This window comes from Triticum dicoccoides, chromosome 4A, assembly GCF_002162155.2.
Source record: "Triticum dicoccoides isolate Atlit2015 ecotype Zavitan chromosome 4A, WEW_v2.0, whole genome shotgun sequence".
NCBI classification, from domain to species: domain Eukaryota; kingdom Viridiplantae; phylum Streptophyta; class Magnoliopsida; order Poales; family Poaceae; genus Triticum; species Triticum dicoccoides.
In genome coordinates, this window is record NC_041386.1 from 509579156 (window position 1) to 509598818 (window position 19663).

The following is a 19663-nucleotide window of genomic DNA, read 5'->3' on the forward strand; positions in this document are numbered from 1 at the left end:
GTCGTTTCTTAAAGTTTGGGACTGCGATGCTTATGTGAAAAAGTTTTCAACATATAAGCTCGAACCCAAATCGAAGAAGTAAATCTTCATAGGATACCCAAAAGAAACTGTTGGGTACACCTTCTATCACAGATCCGAAGGCAAGATATTCGTTGCTGAGAATGGATCCTTTCTAGAGAAGGAGTTTCTCTCAAAAGAAATGAGTGGGAGGAAAATGGAACTTGATAAGGTAATTGTACCTTCTCCCGAATTGGAAAATAGTTCATCACATAAATTAGTTCCAGTGATGTCTGCACCAACAAGAGAGGAAGTTAATGATGATGATCATGAAACTTCAGATCAAGTTACTACAGAACTTCGTAGATCAACCAGAGTGAGATCCGCACCAGAGTGGTACAATAATCCTGTTCTGGAGGTCATGTTACTTGACCATGACGAACTTGCGAACTATGAGGAAGCGATGATGAGCCCAGATTCCGTGAAATGGCTTGAGGCCATAAAATCTGAGATGAGATCCATGTATGAGAACAAAGTATGGACTTTGATTGACTTGCCCAATGATCGGCGAGCCATTGAGATTAAATGGATCTTCAAGATGAAGACGGACGCTAATAGTAGTGCTACTATCTACAAAGCTAGAATTGTCGCAAAAAGGTTTTCGAGAAGTTCAAGGTGTTGACTATGATGAGAGTTTCTCACTCATAGCTATGCTTAAGTCTTTCTGAATCATGTTAGCAATTGCCGCATTTTATGAAATCTGGCAAATAGATAAACAAAACTGCATTCCTTAATGGATTTATTAAAGAAGAGTTGTATATGATGCAACAAGAAGGTTTTGTCAATCCTAAAGGTACTAACGAAATATGCAAGCTCCAGCGATCCATTTATGGACTGGTGCAAGCATCTCGGAGTTGTAATATACGCTTTGATAAGTTGATCAAAGCATATAGTTTTATACAGACTTGCGGTGAAGCCTGTATTTACAAGAAAGTGAGCGGGAGCACTACAGCATTTCTGATAAGTATATGTGTATGACATATTGTTGATCGGAAATAATGTAGAATTATTCTGCAAGGCATAAAGGAATATTTGAAAGGAGTTTTTCAAAGAAAGACCTCGGTGAAGCTGCTTACATATTGAGCATCAAGATCTATAGAGATAGATCAAGATGCTTGATAAGTTTTTCAGTGAGTACATACCTTGACAAGATTTTGAAGTAGTTCAAAATGGAATAGTCAAAGAAGAAGTTCTTGCCTGTGTTACAAGGTGTGAAGTTGAGTAAGACTCAAAACCCGACCACGACAGAAGATAGAGAGAGAATGAAAGTCATTCCCTATGCCTTAGCCATAGGTTCTATAAAGTATGCCATGCTATGTACCAGACCTATTGTATACCCTGCCCTGAGTTTGGCGAGGGAGTACAATAGTGATCTAGGAGTAGATCACTGGATATTGGTCAAAATTATCCTTAGTGGAATAAGGTATGTTTCTCGATTATGGAAGTGATAAAAGGTTCGTCGTAAAGGGTTACGTCGATGCAAATTTGACACTGATCCAGATGACTCTAAATCTCAATCTGGATACATATTGAAAGTGGGAGCAATTAGCTAGAGTAGCTGTTGGAAATATGCCCTAGAGGCAATAATAAATTGGTTATTATTATATTTCCTTGTTCATGATAATCGTTTATTATCCATGCTAGAATTGTATTGATAGGAAACTCAGATACATGTGTGGATACATAGACGACACCATGTCCCTAGTAAGCCTCTAGTTGACTAGCTCGTTGATCAATAGATGGTTACGGTTTCCTGACCGTGCACATTGGATGTCGTTGATAACGGGATCACATCATTAGGAGAATGATGTGATGGACAAGACCCAATCCTAAGCCTAGCACAAGATCATGTAGTTCGTATGCTAAAGCTTTTCTAATGTCAAGTATCATTTCCTTAGACCATGAGATTGTGCAACTCTCGGATACCGTAGGAGTGCTTTGGGTGTGCCAAACGTCACAACGTAATTGGGTGGCTATAAAGTTACACTACAGGTATCTTCGAAAGTGTCTGTTGGGTTGGCACGAATCGAGACTGGGATTTGTCACTCCGTGTAAACGGAGAGGTATCTCTGGGCCCACTCGCTAGGACATCATCATAATGTGCACAATGTGATCAAGGAGTTGATCACGGGATGATGTGTTACGGAACGAGTAAAGAGACTTGCCGGTAACGAGATTGAACAAGGTATCGGGATACCGACGATCGAATCTCGGGCAAGTATCATACCGCTAGACAAAGGGAATTGTATACGGGATTGATTAAGTCCTTGACATCGTGGTTCATCCGATGAGATCATCGTGGAACATGTGGGAGCCAACATGGGTATCCAGATCCCGCTGTTGGTTATTGACTAGAGAGTCATCTCGTCATGTTTGCATGTCTCCCGAACCCGTAGGGTCTACACACTTAAGGTTCGATGACGCTAGGGTTATAGGGAAAGTATGTACACGGTTACCAAATGTTGTTCGGAGTCCCGGATGAGATCCCGGACGTCACGAGGAGTTCCGGAATGGTCCGGAGGTAAAGATTTATATATGGGAAGTCATGTTTTGGTCACCGGAAAAGTTTCAGGTTTTATCGGTAACGTATCGGGACCACCGGGAGGGTCCCGGGGGTCCACCAAGTGGGGCCACAAGCCCCGGAGGGCTGCATGGGCCAAGTGTGGGAGGGGACTAGCCCCAGGTGGGCTGGTGCGCCCCCCCCCCCCCACACACAAGGGCCCAAGGCGCCTAAAGGGGAGGAGGGGGCAAACCCTAAGGGCAGATGGGCCTTAGGGCCCATGCCTGGTGCGCCTCCCTCTCCCCCTCCCCTTGGCCGCCCCCTAGATGGGATCTAGGGGCTGCCGCCACCCCTAGGGAGGGAACCCTAGGTGGGGGCGCAGCCCCTCCCCTCCTCCTATATATACTTGAGGTTTGGGGCTGCCCAACACATGTGAATTATCTCCCTGTTGGTGCAGCCCTACTCCTCTCCCTCCTCGTCTCTCGTAGTGCTTGGCGAAGCCCTGCTGGAGTCCCGTGCTCCTCCACCACCACCACGCCATCGTGCTACTGCTGGATGGAGTCTTCCCCAACCTCTCCTTCTCCCCTTGCTGGATCAAGGCGTAGGAGACGTCACCGGGCTGTACGTGTGTTGAACGCGGAGGTGCCGTCCGTTCGGCACTAGGATCATCGGTGATTTGGATCACGACGAGTACGACTCCATCAACCCCGTTCACTTGAACGCTTCCGCTTAGCGATCTACAAGGGTATGTAGATGCACTCTTCTTCCCCTCGTTGCTAGATTACTCCATAGATTGATCTTGGTGATCCGTAGAAAATTTTGAATTTCTGCTACATTCTCCAGCAGTGGCATCATGAGCTAGGTCTATGCGTAGTTACTATGCATGAGTAGAACACAAAGTAGTTGTGGGCGTCGATATTGTCAATTTACTTGCCGTTACTAGTCTCATCTTGATTCGGCGGCATCGTGGGATGAAGCAGCCCAGACCGACCTTACACGTACTCTTACGTGAGACTGGTTCCACCGACTGACATGCACTAGTTGCATAAGGTGGCTAGCGGGTGTCTGTCTCTCCCACTTTAGTCGGATCGGAATCGATGAAAAGGGTCCTTATGAAGGGTAAATAGCAATTGGCATATCACGTTGTGGTTTTTTGCGTAGGTAAGAAACGTTCTTGCTAGAAACCCATAGCAGCCACATAAAACATGCAAACAACAATTAGAGGACGTCTAACTTGTTTTTGCAGGGTATGCTATGTGATGTGATATGGCCAAGAAGAATGTGATGAATGATATGTGATGTATGAGATTGATCATGTTCTTGTAATAGGAATCATGACTTGCATGTCGATGAGTATGACAACTGGCAGGAGCCATAGGAGTTGTCTTTATTTATTGTATGACCTGCGTGTCATTGAACAACGCCATGTAATTACTTTACTTTATTGCTAACCGGTAGCCATAGTAGTAGAAGTAATAGTTGGCGAGCAACTTCATGGAGACACGATGATGGAGATCATGATGATGGAGATCATGGTGTCATGCCGGTGACAAGATGATCATGGAGCCCCAAGATGGAGATCAAAGGAGCTATATGATATTATCCATATCATGTCACTATTATTTGATTGCATGTGATGTTTATCATGTTTTTGCATCTTGTTTACTTAGAACGACGGTAGTAAATAAGATGATCCCTCATAATAATTTCAAGAAAGTGTTCCCCTAACTGTGCACCATTGCGACAGTTCGTTGTTTCGAAGCACCACGTGATGATTGGGTGTGATAGATTCCAACGTTCACATACAACGGGTGTAAGACAGATTTACACATGCAAACACTTAGGTTGACTTGACGAGCCTAGCATGTACAGACATGGCCTCGGAACACAGAAGACCGAAAGGTCGAACATGAGTCGTATAGAAGATACGATCAACATGAAGATGTTCACCGATGTTGACTAGTCCGTCTCACGTGATGATCGGACACGGCCTAGTTGACTCGGATCATGTAATCACTTATATGACTAGAGGGATGTCTATCTGAGTGGGAGTTCATAAGATGAACTTAATTATCCTGAACATAGTCAAAAGGTCTTCACAAATTATGTCGTAGCTCGCGCTTCAGTTCTACTGTTTAGATATGTTCCTAGAGAAAATTTAGTTGAAAGTTGATAGTAGCAATTATGCGGACTAGGTCCGTAAACTGAGGATTGTCCTCATTGCTTCATAGAAGGCTTATGTCCTTAATGCACCACTCAGTGTGCTGAACCTCGAACGTTGTCTATGGATGTTGCGAACATCTGACATACACATTTTGATAACTACATGATAGTTCAGTTAAACGGTTTAGATTTGAGGCACCGAAGACGGTTTTGAAATGTCGCGAAACATATGAGATGTTTCGAGGGCTGAAATTGGGATTTCAGGCTCGTGCCCACGTCAAGAGGTATAAGACCTCCGACGATTTTCTTAGCCTGCAAACTAAGGGAGAAAAGCTCAATTGTTGAGCTTGTGCTCAGATTGTCTGGGTACAACAATCATTTGAATCGAGTGGGAGTTGATCTTCCAGACGAGATAGTGATGTTTCTCCGAAGTCATTACCACCAAGCTGCTAGAGCTTCATGATGAACTATAATATATCGGGGACATATATGATGATCCTTGAGATATTCACGATGTTTGACACCACAAAAGTAGAAATCAAGAAGGAGCATCAATTGTTGATGGTTGGTGAAACCACTAGTTTCAAGAAGGGCAAGAAGGGATACTTCATGAAACGGCAAATCAGCTGCTGCTCTAGTGAAGAAACCCAAGGTTGAACCCAAACCCGAGACTAAGTGCTTCTGTAATAAGGGGAACAGCAACTGGAGCAGAATTACCCTAGATACTTGGTAGATAAGAAGGCTGGCAAGGTCGATAGAAGTATATTGGATATACATTGTGTTAATGTGTACTTTACTAGTACTCCTAGTAGCACCATGGTATTAGATACCGGTTCGGTTGCTAAGTGTTAGTAAACTCGAAATAAAAGGCTACGGAGTAAACGGAGACTAGCTAAAGGTGAGCTAGCGATATGTGTTGGAAGTTTTTCCCAAGCTTGATGTGATCAAGCATTGCACGCTCCCTCTACCATCGAGATTGGTGTTTGCGTTGAGCATAGACATGATTGGATTATGTCTATCGCAATACGGTTATTCATTTAAGGAGAATAATGGTTACTCTGTTTATTTGAATAATACCTTCAATGGTCTTGCACCGAATGGTTTATTGAATCTCGATCATAGTGATACACATGTTCATGCCAAAAGATATAAGATAGTAATGATAGTACCACCTACTTGTGGCACTGCCACGTAAGTCATATCGGTATAAAACGCATGAAGAAGCTCCATGTTGATGGATCTTTGGGCTCACTCGTTTTTGAAAAGTTTGAGACATGCGAACCATGTCTATTGGTGTATATGCATGAAGAAACTCCATGCAAATGGACCGTTTGGACTCACTTGATTTTGAATCACTTGATACATGCAAATCATACCACATGGGCAAGATGACTGAAAGCCTCGTTTTCAGTAAAATGGAACTAGAAAGCAACATGTTGGAAGTAATACATTTTGATGTGTGCAGTCCAATGAGTGCTGAGGCGTGTAGTGGATATCGTTATGTTATTACTTCACAGATGATTTGAGTAGATGTTGAGTATATTTACTTGATGAATCACGAGTCTGGATTATTGAAAGGTTCAAGTAATTTCAGGGTGAAGGTGAGAGATCGTCGTGACAAGAGGATAAAATGTCTATGATATGATCATAGAGATGAATATCTGAATTACGAGTTTGGCACAGAATTAAGACATTGTGGAAATTGTTTCACAACTAATACAGCCTGGAACACCATAGTGTGATGGTGTGTCCGAACATCATAACTGCACCCTATTGGATATGATGCATACCATGATGTCTCTTATCGAATTACCACAATAGTTTATGGGTTAGGCATTATAGACAACCACATTCACTTTAAATAGGGCACCACGTAATTCCGATGAGATGACACCGTATGAACTATGGTTTAGAGAAACCTAAGCTGTCATTTCTTAAAAGTTTGGGGCTGCAACGCTTATGTGAAAAAAGTTTCAAGCTGATAAGCTCGAACCCAAAGCGGATAAATGCATCTTCATAGGACACCCAAAAACAGTTGGGTAAACCTCCTGTCTCATATCCGAAAGCAATAAGGGATTGTTTCTAGAATCAGGTCCTTTCTCGAGGAAAAGTTTCTCTTGAAAGAATTGAGTGGGAGGATGGTGGAGACTTGATGAGGTTATTGAACCGTCTCTTCAACTAGTGTGTGGCAGGGCACAGGGAGTTGTTCCTATGGCACCTACACCAATTGAAGTAGAAGCTTATGATAGTGATCATGAAACTTCAGATCAAGTCACTACCAAACCTCGTGGGATGACAAGGATGCGTACTACTTCAGAGTGGTACGTAATCCTGTCTTGGAAGTCATGTTGCTAGACAACAATGAACCTACGAGCTATGGAGAAGCGATGGTGGGCCTAGATTCCAAAATGGCTCGAGGCCATATAATCCGAGAGAGGATCCATATATGAAAACAAAGTGTAGACTTTGGAAGAACTACTTGATGGTCATAAGGCTGTTAGGTACATATGGATTTTAAAAGGAAGACGGACGATGATGGTAAGTATCACCATTAAGAAAGCTCGACTTGTCGTTAAGATGTTTCCCGACAAGTTTAAGGAGTTGACTATGATGAGAATTTCTCACTCGTAGCGATGCTAAGAGTCTGTTGGAATTGTATTAGCGATTACTGCATTATTTATGAAATCTTGCAGATAGGATGTCAAAACATTGTTTCCTCAACGTTTTCTTGAGGAAAGGTTGTATGTGATACAACCGGAAGGTTTTGTCAATCCTGAAAGATGCTAACAAGTATGCAAAGCTCCAGCAATCCTTCTAAGGACTGGAGTAAGCATCTCGGAGTTGGAATGTATGCTTTGATGAGATGATCAAAGTTTTTGGGTGTATACAAAGTTTATGAGAAACTTGTATTTCCAAAGAAGTGAGTGGGAGCACTATAGAATTTCTGATGAGTATATGTTGTTGATCAGAAATGACGTAGAATTTCTGGAAAGCATATAGGGTTATTTGGAAAGTGTTTTTCAATGGAAATCCTGGATTAAGCTACTTGAACATTGAGCATCAAGATCTATAAGGATAGATCAAAACGCTTAATGGTACTTTCAAATGAGCACATACCTTGACATGATCTTGAAGGTGTTCAGGATGGATCGGTCAAAGAAGGAGTTCTTGCCTGAGTTGTAAGGTATGAAGTTAAGAATTAAAGCTCGGCCACGGCAGAAGAAAGAGGAAGGACGAAGGTCATCCCCTATGCTTTTGTCATAGGCTCTATACGGTATGCCATGTTGAGTATCGCACCTGATGTGTGCCTTGCCACATATCTGGCAAGAGGGTACAAAGGTAATCTAGGAGTAGATCACCAGATAGCGGTCTAAATTATCCTTAGAGGAATAAGGATATGTTTCTCGGTTATGGAGGTGATAAAGAGTTCGACGTAAAGAGTTACGTCGATGCAAGCTTAACACCTATCCGGGTAGCTCTGAGTAGAGATACCGGATACGTATAATGGAGCAACAATTTAGAATAGCTCCAAGTAGAATAGTTATTTGAAATGGCTCCAAATGTAGCGTAGTAGTTGCATCTACAAGATGACATAGAAATTTGTGAAGTACATACGGATCTGAATGCTGCAGATCCGTTGACTGAAACCTCTCTCACAAGCATAACATGATCAAACCCAGAACTCTTGGGTGTTAGTCACATGGGGATGTGACCTTGAGTGTTAATCACATATCGATGTGAACTGGATTATTGACTCTAGTGCAAGTGGGAGACTGTTGGAAATATGCCCTAGAGGCAATAATAAATTGGTTATTATTATATTTCCTTGTTCATGATAATCGTTTATTATCCATGCTAGAATTGTATTGATAGGAAACTCAGATACATGTGTGGATACATAGACGACACCATGTCCCTAGTAAGCCTCTAGTTGACTAGCTCGTTGATCAATAGATGGTTACGGTTTCCTGACCATGGACATTGGATGTCGTTGATAACGGGATCACATCATTAGGAGAATGATGTGATGGACAAGACCCAATCCTAAGCCTAGCACAAGATCATGTAGTTCGTATGCTAAAGCTTTTCTAATGTCAAGTATCATTTCCTTAGACCATGAGATTGTGCAACTCCCGGATACTGTAGGAGTGCTTTGGGTGTGCCAAACGTCACAACGTAACTGGGTGGCTATAAAGGTACACTACAGGTATCTCCGAAAGTGTCTATTGGGTTGGCACGAATCGAGACTGGGATTTGTCACTCTGTGTAAACGGAGAGGTATCTCTGGGCCCACTCGGTAGGACATCATCATAATGTGCACGATGTGATCAAGGAGTTGATCACGGGATGATGTGTTACGGAACGAGTAAAGAGACTTGCCGGTAACGAGATTGAACAAGGTATCAGGATACCGACGATCGAATCTCGAGCAAGTATCGTACCGCTAGACAAAGGGAATTGTATGCGGGATTGATTAAGTCCTTGACATCGTGGTTCATCAGATGAGATCATCGTGGAACATGTGGGAGCCAACATGGGTATCCAGATCCCGCTGTTGGTTATTGACCGGAGAGTCATCTCGGTCATGTCTGCATGTCTCCCGAACCCGTAGGGTCTACACACTTAAGGTTTGATGACGCTAGGGTTATAGGGAAAGTATGTACGCGGTTACCGAATGTTGTTCGGAGTCCCGGATGAGATCCCAGACATCACGAGGAGTTCCGGAATGGTCCGGAGGTAAAGATTTATATATGGGAAGTCCTGTTTTGGTCACCGAAAAAATTCGGGTTTTATCGGTAACGTATCGGGACCACCGGGAGGGTCCCGGGGGTCCACCAAGTGGGGCCACAAGCCCCGGAGGGCTGCATGGGCCAAGTGTGGGAGGGGACCAGCCCCAGGTGGGCTGGTGCGCCCCCCCACAAGGGCCCAAGGCGCCTAAAGGGGAGGAGGGGGGAAAACCCTAAGGGTAGATGGGCCTTAGGGCCCATGCCTGGTGCGCCTCCTCTCCCCCTCCCCTTGGCCGCCCCCTAGATGGGATCTAGGGGCTGCCGCCACCCTAGGTGGGGGCGCAGCCCCTCCCCTCCCCCTATATATACTTGAGGTTTGGGGCTGCCCAACACATGTGAATTCTCTCCCTGTTGGTGCAGCCCTACCCCTCTCCCTCCTCGTCTCTCATAGTGCTTGGCGAAGCCCTGCTGGAGTCCCGCGCTCCTCCATCACCACCACGCCGTCGTGCTGCTGCTGGATGGAGTCTTCCCCAACCTCTCCTTCTCCCCTTGCTGGATCAAGGCGTAGGAGACGTCACCGGGCTGTACGTGTGTTGAATGCGGAGGTGCCGTCCGTTCGGCACTAGGATCATCGGTGATTTGGATCACGACGAGTACGACTCCATCAACCCCGTTCACTTGAACGCTTACGCTTAGCGATCTACAAGGGTATGTAGATGCACTCTTCTTCCCCTCGTTGCTAGATTACTCCATAGATTGATCTTGGTGATCCGTAGAAAATTTTGAATTTCTGCTACGTTCTCCAACAGTAGCTCTGTGCAGAGCATGTTGACATAGAAATTTGCAAAATACTTACGAATCTGAATGTGGCGGACCCATTGACTAAACTTCTCTCACAAGCAAAACATGATCACACCTCAGTACTCTTTGGGTGTTAATCACATAGCGATGTGAACTAGATTATTGACTCTAGTAAACCCTTTGGGTGTTGGTCACATGTCGATGTGAACTATAGGTGTTAATCACATGGTGATGTGAACTATTGGTGTTAAATCACATGGAGATGTGAACTAGATTATTGACTCTAGTGCAAGTGGGAGACTGAAGGAAATATGCCCTAGAGGCAATAATAAAGTTATTATTTATTTCCTTATATCATGATAAATGTTTATTATTCATGCTAGAATTGTATTAACCGGAAACGTAATACTTGTGTGAATACATAGACAAACAAAGTGTCACTAGTATGCCTCTACTTGACTAGCTTGTTAATCGAAGATGGTTATGTTTCCTAACCATAGACATGAGTTGTCATTTGATTAACGGGATCACATCATTAGGAGAATGATGTGATTGACTTGACCCATTCCATTAGCTTAGCACCCAATCGTTTAGTATGTTGTTATTGCTTTCTTCATGACTTATACATGTTCCTATGACTATGAGATTATGCAACTCCCGTTTACCGGAGGAACACTTTGTGTGCCACCAAACGTCACAACGTAACTGGGTGATTATAAAGGTGCTCTACAGGTGTCTCCGAAGGTACTTGTTGGGTTGGCGTATTTCGAGATTAGGATTTGTCACTCCGATTGTCGGAGAGGTATCTCTGGGCCCTCTCGGTAATGCACATCACTTAAGCCTTGCAAGCATTGCAACTAATGAGTTAGTTGCAGGATGATGTATTACGGAACGAGTAAAGAGACTTGCCGGTAACGAGATTGAACTAGGTATTGAGATACCGACGATCGAATCTCGGGCAAGTAACATACCGATGACAAAGGGAATAACGTATGTTGTTATGCGGTCTGACCGATAAAGATCTTCGTAGAATATGTAGGAGCCAATATGAGCATCCAGGTTCTGCTATTGGTTATTGACCGGAGACGTGTCTCGGTCATGTCTACATTGTTCTCGAACCCGTAGGGTCCGCACGCTTAACGTTACGATGACAGTTTCATTATGAGTTTATATATTTTGATGTACCGAAGGTTGTTCGGAGTCCCGAATGTGATCACAGACTTGACGAGGAGTCTCGAAATGGTCGAGACATAAAGATCGATATATTGGACGACTATATTTGGACACCGAAAAGGTTCCGGGTGAGATTGGGACAATACTGGATCAACCGGAGGTTATCGGAACCCCCCGGGAGGTATATGGGCCTTATTGGGCCTTAGTGGAAAGGAGGGGAAAGGAGCAAGGGAGGGGGCGCCCCCCAAGCCCAATCCGAATTGGGAGGGGGCCGGCCCCCCCTTTCCTCCCTCCCTCCTTCCTCTTCCTTCCCTCTCGTGCTCCTAATAGGAAAAGGGGGAGTCCTATTCCCGGTGGGAGTTGGACTCCCCCCCTTGGGCGCGCCACCCTCCTTGGCCGGCCCCCTCCTCCACTCCTTTATATACGGGCGCAGGGGGCACCCCAGACACACAACAATTGATCATTGATCTCTTAGCCGTGTGCGGTGCCCCCCTCCACCATAATCCTCGATAATATTGTAGCGGTGCTTAGGCGAAGCCCTGCGATGGTAGAACATCAAGATCGTCACCACGCCGTCGTGCTAACGGAACTCATCCTCGACACTTTGTTGGATCGGAGTCCAGGGATCGTCATCGAGCTGAACATGTGCAAAAACTCGGAGGTGTCGTAGTTTCGGTGCTTGATCGGTCGGGCCGTGAAGACGTACGACTACATCAACCGCGTTGTTATAACGCTTCCGCTTCCGGTCTACGAGGGTACGTAGACAACACTCTCCCCTCTCGTTGCTGTGCATCACCATGATCTTGCGTGTGCGTAGAATTTTTTTGAAATTACTACGTTCCCCAACACTAACTCTTGCGGTAATCCTCCGCGTACGAGTGTATTTACTTAACTCCTGCGGCTCAAAGCGTCTGCTACAACATTGGCCTTTCCTGGGTGATAGTGTAGCTTCATATCATAATCCTTTATGAGCTCCAACCATCTCCTCTGCCTGAGATTCAACTCCTTCCGCGTGAAAATGTACTTCAAACTCTTGTGATCTGTGTATACATCACAATAGTTTCCAATAAGAAAATGTCTCCAGGTCTTGAGCGCATGTACTACGGCTGCTAACTCCAAATCATGCGTGACATAATTCAACTCATGAGGTCGAAGCTGATGTGAGGCATATGAAACAACTCTTTCGTCCTGCATCAGTACACCTCCAAGTCCTAAGCGAGAAGCGTCGCAATACACTTGGAAATACTTGCGTATATCCGGAAGAATCAGCACTGGGGCTGTAACCAAATATTTCTTCAACTCCTGAAAACTGGCCTCATAATCCTTGGTCCATTTGAACTTGGTGTCCTTCTTCAACAACTCCGTCATGGGTTTCGCAATCTTGGAAAAATTCTCAATGAACCTCCTGTAATATCCTGCGAGTCCCAGAAAACTGCGGATCTCTCCAACTGAGGTGAGTGCCAACCACTCAGTGACAGACTGAACCTTGGTAAGGTCTACGGCTATACCTTCTCCTGATATAACATGTCCAAGAAATCCAACTTCCTTCAACCAAAACTCACACTTGCTGAACTTGGCATACAACTGGTGTTCCCTGAGCTTCTCGAGAACTAAGCGCAAGTGTTTCTTGTGTTCCTCTTCATTCTTCGAATACACCAAAATATCATCAATGAACACCACAACAAACTTATCCAAAAACTCCACGAACACCTTGTTCATCATGCTCATAAAAATAGGCAGGGGCATTAGTCAATCCAAAAGACATGACAGTGTAGTCATATAGCCTGTACCTTGTGGTAAAAGTTGTCTTAGGTCTATCATGTTCCCGAATCTTTAACTGGTGGTAACCTGATCTAAGATCGATCTTGGAGAATACTTTAGCTCCTTGCAACTGGTCAAACAAATCATTGATCATCGGTAGTGGGTACTTATTCTTGATCGTTACTTCATTCAACGTCCGATAATCAACAACCATTCTCAAAGATCCATCCCTCTTCTCAACTAAGAGCACTGGGGCTTCCCACGATGATGAACTTGGTCAGATGTAACCTTTCTCCAATAACTCCTTAATCTGCTTCTTAATTTCCTCTAGATCATTTGCGGGCACCCGATACGGTCTCTTTGATATTGGTCTGGTGCCTGGCAACAGCTCAATCAAAAGCTCTATGTCTTGATCTGGCGGCATGCCTGGTAGTTCCTCTGGAAATACGTCTGGGTAATCCTCACAACAGACACTTCTTCCTGAACAACTCTCGAGAGGGAATTTACTTGGGTCCTCCTTGGCGCATGCCTAGACACATACTTGATCCTTTTTCCCTCCGGGGTGGTGAGTAAAATTAACTTACTAGCACAATCGATATTTCCTCCATACATGGATATCCAATCCATGCCTAATATCACATTCAATCCATGTGACTCCAAAATTATCAGGTCTGAGGGGAAAACATGCCTACCTATGGTCAATGGCATCTGAAAACATCCACTGCTTGACATATATTCCGCTCCAGGTGAGCTTACTAACATAGGTGTCTTAAGAACTTTGGTGGGCAACTTATATTTATCCATAAATCCCCTTGATATGTATGACTTAATCAAAAACTTACCTATAACTGCATCAGGTTGTTCTTCAACCTCCTCCACGTTAACGTGGTTCACTTGTCCTCTGATGAAAGGGTTGGGCTTCTTCCCAGAGTTTCCATTTCCGTTGCCATTCTTCAACTCTAAGCAATCATTAGCGTAATGTCCAGTCTTTCCGCACTTGTAACAGGTAACATGGCTTAGGTCCTTCTTGGCGGGCATTGTTGGAGTGGAACGGTTCTGGCTGCTACTTCCCCCATTCCCGTTTCTATTCTTAGGCCCACTGTGGTTATGTGAGCTTCCTCCATTATGAGTATGGCCTCCATGATTATGGGTGTAACCTTCAGAGTTAGGGGTAAAGCGAGGCTTCTGCTGAGCTCCAGAATTGTACTTCCCCTGTCCATACTTCTGTGTGCGTCTCTCTATCTGCTGCTGTTTGCTTTCAATCATAAGGGCCTTGTCTACCAACTCCTGGTAGTTAGTAAATGTTGCCACCATCAACTGCATACTCATTTCATCATTCAGCCCTTCCATAAACTTCTCCTGCTTCGCGGCATCTGTGGCCACATCATCTGGGGCATAGCGAGCTAACTTGCTAAACTCATCCACATACTGCCCCACAGTACGATTTCCCTAGCGTAAGTTGCAAAACTCACACTTCTTCATATTCATTTCTCTTGTAGAGACATGGGTTGTGCGGAAAGCTTGCTGAAATTGATCCCATGTGACATTGGCTATGGGAAAAGTGGCTGTGTAATTCTCTCACCAAGAGGTTGCGGGTCCATCCAATTGGTGTGCGACAAAACGCACCTTCTCAGCATATGTGCAACCCACGGTGGTCAGCTCCCTTCCAATCCTGCGGAGCCATTCATCGGCAACAATCAGCTCAGTGCTACTGGAAAACACCGGCGGATTCAACCTCAAAAAACAGGCTAAGTTGTCAATTGGAGGTGGTGGTGGTGGGTTGTTATTGTTGTTGTTGTTGCCTTAGTTCTGGACTAGCAACTGCATCAAGGCATTCTGCTACTGGATCAACTAAGTAAGCTTCGGTGGGAAGACAAATCCGGGGTCACGTCTCAGAGGCATCTGAATAGGTTTAGAGGGGAGAGATTAGGATAGAGTGAGGTCTAAGGAGAAAATTGAAGGAAATATGCCCTAGAGGCAATAATAATGTTATTATTTTATTTCCTTATATCATGATAAATGTTTATTATTCATGCTAGAATTGTATTATCCGGAAACATAATACTTGTGTGAATACATAGACAAACTAAACGTCACTAGTATGCCTCTACTTGACTAGCTCATTAATCAAAGATGGTTATGTTTCCTAACCATAGACATGTGTTGTCATTTGATTAACGAGATCACATTATTAGGAGAATGATGTGATTGACATGACCCATTCCATTAGCTTAGCACCCGATCGTTTAGTATGTTGCTATTGCTTTCTTCATGACTTATACATGTTCCTATGACTATGAGATTATGCAACTCCCGTTTGCCGGAGGAACACTTTGTGTGCTACCAAACGTCACAACGTAACTGGGTGATTATAAAGGAGCTCTGCAGGTGTCTCCAAAGGTAAATGTTGGGTTGGCGTATTTCGAGATTAGGATTTGTCACTCCGATTGTCGGAGAGGTATCTCTGGGCCCTCTCGGTAATGCACATCACATAAGCCTTGCAAGCATTGCAGCTAATGAGTTGGTTGCGAGATGATGTATTACGAAACGAGTAAAGAGACTTGCCGGTAACAAGATTGAACTAGGTATTGAGATACCGACGATCGAATCTCGGGCAAGTAACATACCGATGACAAAGGTAACAATGTATGTTGTTATGCGGTCTGACCGATAAAGATCTTCGTAGAATATGTGGGAGCCAATATGAGCATCCAGGTTCCGCTATTGGTTATTGACCGGAGACATGTCTCGGTCATGTCTACATTGTTCTCGAACCCGTAGGGTCCGCACGCTTAAGGTTTCGATGACAGATATATTATGAGTTTATGAGTTTTGATGTACCAAAGTTAGTTCGGAGTCCCGGATGTGATCACAGACATAACGAGGAGTCTCGAAATGGTTGAGACATAAAGATTGATATATTGGACGACTATATTCGGACACCAGAAGTGTTACGGGTGATTTCGGAGAAAACCGGAGAGCCGGAGGGTTACCGAAACCCTACCGGGAGAAGTAATGGGCCATATGGGCCTTAGTGGAGAGAGAGAAGGGCGCCAGGGTGGGCCGCGTGCCTCCTCCCCCCCTTAGTCCGAATTGGACTAGGAGAACAGGGGCGGCGCCCCCCTTTCCTTCTCCCTCCCCACCTCTTTCCCCCTCCTAGTAGGAGTCCTACTCCTACTAGGAGGAGGACTCCTCCTGGCACGCCAATAGGGGTCGGCCGGCCTCCTCCCCTTGCTCCTTTATATACGGGGGCAGGGGGCACCCCTAGACACACAAGTTGATCCTCGTGATCGTTACGATTACATCAACCGCGTTGTGCTAACGCTTCCGCCGTCGGTCTACAAGGGTACGTAGATCACACTCTCCCCTCGTTGCTATGCATCACCATGATCTTGCGTGTGCGTAGGATTTATTTTGAAATTACTATGTTCCCCAACAAAAATCACTACCCATATGCACATGAGACAAACACACAATCATAATCACACCACTCAATGCAAACAAGGGCATACAATCGATCTAGCTACCGTTACAAAATACTCGGACTATTCTATATATGTGGAGGAATACTACTGATAATATGGTGGTCGACTAGAAATTTTGATTGGAAGAAGACTCCATGATATCTGCTCCAGCTTCGTATTCATAGTCATCATTACTATCGGGGTTGGAGTCGGTGTCGTCGATGATGATGTAGTCTTTGGGATGGTCTTCACCTCCTGGCGCAGGGTCTCCCAGGAATATTCCTAGTTTTTCCTTCAGGTCTTCATTCTTCTCCAGTAGTACTGCAATTTCCTCTTCATATCCATCGCGCGTAGACTTGAATTCTTCTTCTAGCTCCATGTTCCTGGTCATTAATTTCTTCAGGTCTATCATGCTGGCGCATATCTGGTTCTCCTGATGACGGATGTGTTGGTTTAACTCCTGGATGTAGGCTGCAATGGACTTGTCCCTCCTGGTGTAGATAATCTCCCATTGCTCATCTTGGCGTCCACATATCTGGTATATGGTGTCCTTAAGATCCTTATGGTAAACTTCGCCGATGCATCCCATGGCGATGTGAGCTGCCATGCTCTTTCCTAGACACCAGGTTGGTGCATCAAAGGAAAACTCTATGGGCTCCGTAACTAGAGTGAAAGTCCTTCCTGGAACATGTACTCGAACTGTCCAATGCTCTTCTTTCGGTAGAGTGGCAGTGTAGGTCCCGGTGAAGCTCGGTATTACGATGTTCAGGTATCTAGTGGCCTCCTTCAAGTGTCGTCCAAAAGGTGTATCTTCATTCGGTTGAGCAAACTTGTTCATTGGGTCCGCCATCTATAGAGTAAAAGGTGGAGAAGAGTCAGAGATGGGTAGAGAAGAGGGTCCTATGGCTTATCTTAGTGGTTACGTCCTACTGTCAGCGTGTACTCTGATACCATCTTGTAGCGATCCGACCTCAAACGGTCAAATCTCTGTGCATAAGTGTCATCCCTGGATCGGTAATGCTGACACACACAGTACTCGAGGATTTATAATAGAGTTCAATCGCAGACTTATTACATCGAATGTCTCAAAAGAGAACTTATTACAATAATATGGCTGAAGGCGTCTAAAATAACATAACAACGGAAGGCTTCGAAGGTAAATGAGTCCATCAACTCCAACATCATAGCTGAGTGCACGACAACGACCTAGTGCACCTTACTCTTCGTCTGAAAAGTTTGCAACATAAGACGTTGCAGCCCGAAACGGGTCAGCACATGGAATATGTTGGTAATATAACACCGTAGAGCAATTAACATGTAACAACTATAACTATATGCATATTTGGCTGGTGGAGGCTCTATGGTTATTTTTGCAGAAAGCTAGTTTTTCCCTACAACAAAGGAATATATTTTATTTAACTACAAAGTTTGTTGAAAACATTGAGAATGGTAACCCCATCTCAATCCCAAAATAATAATTATTAACCCAACAAGTTAATTAAGTACAGTGATGAGATCAACATAATAATTCAAGCACCAGATACTCAAGATGTCCATAACCGGGGACACGGCTAATCATGATCAGTTTGTACACTCTGCAGAGGTTTGCACACTTTTCCCCACAAGACTCGATCTCCTCCGTTGAATTTGTCGCACTGCATGATGTTTGAGAAACGGATGACCGAGACACAGTCTTTCCGAAGAGGTCCCCTTAACCGATAGATAGGCCTGTACACCTACAATCCCCTACATCTGCTAGCCCATCATGGAAAGGATTCCCACAACTTACTCAACTATGCCAGAGCCCATAATGGCATGTTGCTGCACATGGAAGTTTCTAGCTTGAATAATCTTATGATCCCTTTGAGCCTGGGTGACAAACCATAGGAAAAATCACACGGATACCCCGGGATTATCCTTTGGACAACACTGGATTACTCCAGGTGTCCACAAACCAATCCACCCGGATGTGTGTTAAAGTAGCCACCTTAAATAAACCCTTAGTTCATAATAATACTCACAACTGTCATGAATCACTCGAACCAAACCACGTCTACGAGCATAGCATAGCAGTATAAGCATAACGTAGAAGTAACTCCCGTGGTTTGAATGAAAAGGGCAATAGGTACTACCTCAACAACTACTTCCCAATACCCATATGTTAAGCAGATCCTACTCATGCAATGTTTGAGGGTTGAGACTAATGCATAAAAACTGGGTAATAAGGGATATGATCAAAGTGTTACTTGCCTTGCTGACGATCTGAAAACCCTAGTGACTCGTAGTAGCACACTTCGTTCTCCAGAAACTCTATCGTAAACAAACAGTAACATAGATAAGCACTCAAGCAATAGATGCAAGGCTAAAACTCGAATGAAAAGATCCAACCTGAAAGTACAAGTGAAGAGCTTCGATTTGCAAAAAGATACAATCGAATCGGAGCTACGAAACACAAACTACGATCAAAGAAGTTCAAAAATCAAATCTGCTTGCAACCAAATTTTAAATTGTCAAAACCATGTTCAAGTTGGTTAACTGGAAAGAGGGGTTCGAGACGAAGAATTTGGCGTTGGTTTCACTGGATATGGACGGGCGAGCAAAAAGTTGTGGAGGTTTGAAAATCAGGGGCTAATCTGCGATGAAAATAATCACAAATAGGTCCCTGGCTGAAAATAAATAAATAAAAAGCTACGGAACGAACGTTCGTTACCAGAGGCTAACGAACGAAAACGTTCGTCGAAACGATCCAACCAGCGAGCGTTCGCAAAATAACAAACCTAAAAAAACCGGCCTAATCCGAAAAACCGAAAAAATCGAAAAGCGAACCGGGCGGTTTTATACCGATCCAACTCGGCGGCGAGGTCAACGGCGGCGGTCGCGACTCCGGCGGCATGGGCGAGGCGGGGCTCCGACAAGACGGCAAGTGGCGACGCGACGGCTTGCGGCAACGACGAGTAGCAGGCAGCGGCGCGGCAAATGGCGGGGCACGGTGCAGCTCGGGAGGCGGCGGCGTCAGC